The sequence below is a fragment of the Canis lupus genome, chromosome 10, assembly GCF_048164855.1.
Source record: "Canis lupus baileyi chromosome 10, mCanLup2.hap1, whole genome shotgun sequence".
In the NCBI taxonomy this organism is placed as follows: Eukaryota; Metazoa; Chordata; class Mammalia; order Carnivora; family Canidae; genus Canis; species Canis lupus.
The window spans coordinates 45,424,917-45,428,939 of record NC_132847.1 but is presented as its reverse complement, the minus strand read 5'-3'; the positions used below and the strand labels follow the sequence as shown (position 1 = coordinate 45,428,939).

General features: G+C 38.1%; 1 pseudogene; it reads right to left on the bottom strand.

Annotated features, from left to right (window-relative positions):
• Positions 1-1,852: 1,852 nt before the first annotated feature.
• On the bottom strand, positions 1,853-2,367 carry LOC140640947 (translationally-controlled tumor protein-like; annotated as a pseudogene).
• Positions 2,368-4,023: the final 1,656 nt, after the last annotated feature.

Below are 4,023 nucleotides of genomic sequence, written 5' to 3'. Positions count from 1 at the left end.
TGCAATTATTAATAACATAGTTTTCACGCTCAAAAGTGTTCCAGTTTGAATTATATGTCACCATAGTTGTAGGAAGGAGCTTGAATTTTACCCTAATAGAATCTGCCACTGGATGGTTTGAACAGGTAAATTATATGATCTGTGTTTTGCTTTACCTGAATAACTGATGGCTTTGTTGAAAGCGGACTGAATGAGGGCGAGTAAATCCATTATTTAAATTTATAGAAATGTAACCATGTCTTTTGAATCAAACAAAAACAAAATAAAACATTCCTGGCTCAGGATTATACGTAATGCTTAGTTGTCATGCATTTTTAGTCCTTTTTCATATAAAATAATTTGTCCCTCTTCCTTTGTCTTTCATGTCCTTGCTATTTTTTAAGAGAACAGGGCAATTATTTCATGGAATATATCTCAGTTTGGATGACTAATATTTCCTCTTGTTTTTAAGTGATATTGTGTTATTCTCAGTACTTCAGAATGTCATGATATCAATTTGTCTCATTACTGGATGATCTTACCTTTGGCCACTTTTGCAGGTGGTATTTGTCTAAGTTTCTACGACTGTAGAATTACTATTTTTGTGTTTATTTTATTATTTTCAAGATTTTACTTATTTCTTCATGAGAGACACAGAGAGAGAGAGGCGGAGACATAGGCAGAGAGAGAAGCAGCCTCCATGCAGGGAGCTTGATATGGCACTTGATCCAGGATCATACTCTGGGCATGAAGGCAGGTGCACAACCACTGAGCCACCCAGGCATCCCTCATTTTGTGTTTAATAAATATCTTCTTACCCCATAAGTTTAAAATCCATTGGTTATTTTTGCCTGAATTAATTATTACCATTATGTTTTATAAATGGAGATTTTCTAATTTTATCAATCTTTTTACATCTATTAGTATTTCATCTTAAGAAAATATTTTTTATTCTTTCCCACTTTTATTTTTCATTGCACTATGAAGTATTGCATAATGATAAAAAATAAGTCCAGTTAATATTTCAAAATGATCACAATAAGTCTAGTTAATATCCATCACTACAGTTACAATGTTTTTTCCTTGTAACGAAAACTTTCAAGATTTACTATTTTAGCAACAATTATTTTTTTTAATTTTTTTTTAATTTTTATTTATTTATGATAGTCACAGAGAGAGAGAAAGAGGCAGAGACATAGGCAGAGGGAGAAGCAGGCTCCATGCACCGGGAGCCCGACGTGGGATTCGATCCCAGGTCTCCAGGATCGCGCCCTGGGCCAAAGGCAGGCGCTAAACCGCTGCACCACCCAGGGATCCCAACAATTATTTTTTTAATGCTCATTTTTTTTCCAACTGTTATGAGTCTCTTTTTATTCTTTTGGTAATCTCTTCCAGAGTTAACTACTTCTGTTTGTAGGTGATGAAATGTGTAAGAAATCTACTTCAAATGTTGGCCCAGCTATAAGCATGGTCTTTCCCTTTACTTGAACTCATAAGTAAGACTTTTGGTTCTTGTTTTTTATATTCCAGTCCCCAAAGTAGCTTTCACTGTAGAAGTTATCTGCAGGCAGTCTTATGCTTTCTAGCAATAGTCTACAACCAGACTCTAGCTTCTTCAGGACACTATACAGGATGGATTTTAAAATATGGCATTCTCTCAAATGAGTTTACCTGCATTTTATTTTTAGACAACCTACATGGCATGTTTTTTTTCTTAAGAACAATGCCGCTGCTTCAAATAAATAAAGGTCAAAATAAATGAGCAGCTCAAAATGATATCAGTCCCATTTGTTTAAGTCCCGGTGTTGTGTGGATGAAGAGCAGCAGCCAGTTAGGACAACAGGTGATAAATCCAAAGTAATATCTAAGTTCATTAACATTTTTCCATTTCTAAACCATTCTTAAAGAAAATCATATATGGGCTCACTCCATCCTCACGGTAGTCCAGGAGTATAACCATGCCATCTGGATTTACTTTTTCACCAATAGAGAACTGGTAGCTTTTGAAATTAGCAAGGATGTGCTTGATTTGTTCTGCAGTCCCTGTCATAAAAGGGTTTACTCTTTCTGGCCTCTGTTCTTCAAGTTTCCCTTTGATTTGATGTAATCTTTAATGTACTTCTTGTAGGCTTCTTTTGTGAAGCTGGTTTCCTCCAAGTGATGGTTCATGACAATGTCAACACCAGTGATTACTGTGCTTTTGGTACCTTTGCCCTCCAGGCCTTCAGCAGAGGCACCTCCACAAATGAGCAATTCATCAATGTTACCCTCTGTCCTACTGACCATCTTCCCCTCCACCTCCAGGCATAGCCCATCCACGATCTTCCAGATCTAGTAGATGTTGGAGAACATCTCATCATGGCTGACGAAGTCCCAGTTGATGATCATGGGGACGGCTGGAGAGAGATGATGGTGGCACTAGCTTAGAAGGTGCCTGAGCTCTGAGCACAGTGCAGCTGGAGCAGCACTAGCAGGAAGAGGGGAGCGGCGGAAAAGCTTGGAAAAGCTCTCAAATTGTATCAGATTTGGCCAGTGGAAACTCCTTCAAAGGTCTTTCCTTGACACTTCTTCACAATTTGACAATACAAGATGTTACATGTTTTATCATGTGATTACCCACGCCAGGACCTTGGATACACACACACACACACACACACACACACACAACACACACACACAGAGTAAACTGTCAACAAATATTGGAAGCTATTGGTTTACATGATCAAAATAGAGAGGGAACAGTGGTATTGAAATATGATGCACACGGATAGACTATTTCATGTACACAGAGGCTGAAATGGCATTCCTCAGTTCAGGTGGAAAGAGAAAAATTCAGTCATTTGAATGTTTGGGGTCTTTTTTTTGCCAAATGTCTGTTTTTTTGGAAGCAAACTTTGAAATTGTGCCAAACAAAAGATGCTGCTTGCTTCATTCATCTCTGGTTCTATGCCAAGGAAGACACATTTGAGTTTCAGAATCATAATCAGTAGTTGTGTGTTATGTTTTTTTTTTTCTTTTTTCTTATTCTGGCAAGAAGATTCATCCCTCTGCTTTCCTTCAAGTCCACTGTCTCTGTTCTGTCAACTCTTGCCTTTACGAGATTATCAGAATCTTTTTTTTTTTTTTTTAAGATTTTATTTATTCATGAGAGACAGAGGCAGAGACACAGGCAGAGGGAGAAGCAGGCTCCATGCAGGGATCCCAATGCGGGACTCGATCCCGGGTCCCCAGGATCACGCTCTGGGCCGAAGGGGGCATTAAACTGCTGAGCCACCCGGGCTGCCCCAGATTATCAGAGTCTAAGGCCCAGCTCTAATGTGTAGTTTCCTGTTTGATATAAGCCACTTCGAGTAGGTGCTACTTGTGAATGGTGAAGGAAACATACTGACATATTATTCTTGAGGGAGAAGTTAAGGATCATTAATATTGCTATTTATATTTAGCAGAAAGTATTTTTTTTCCTTATGCAGTTGCTGAACAATAGCATCTATCTTAGGACCAGTAACAAGGGGCACAGTATCTTCCTGTCTATTGACAATACAAAGAAAAGTAAACAGTTCAACTTGTAAGGATAAGAGTAATATATGGTAAGGGAATGGAGGCCATATGTTCCACATTGTGCCAAAAGAGCAGGATGGAAATTTTAACAAGGAATGAAGGAACAACAGGTGAAGAAGGAGAAGGGAAGGAGAGGAAGGGAGGAGGGAAGGAACTTCCTCTCACATGAATGATCCCTATAACAAAGTTTTTCTTCATGATGTCACCTCGACTGATACTTTTCTTTCTTTTAAGGGCATTTTCCCCTCCTTTTCATTTCTCACAACAAGTCTATGGGTATAGAGACATGTCGACCTGTGTAGTCTCCAATATAACATTATTATGACAGAGATGGGGATAATGATAGTAAAATAATATCCATGCTGATGACTCAAACTCAGTTTATTTCTCATTATCTGCATTTTGATAAATGAACTAAAAAGCACTTCATGTTTGGCTATCATCTCAAAACATTACAAAGTATGTTAGAGCTTAAATAAGCTGAAA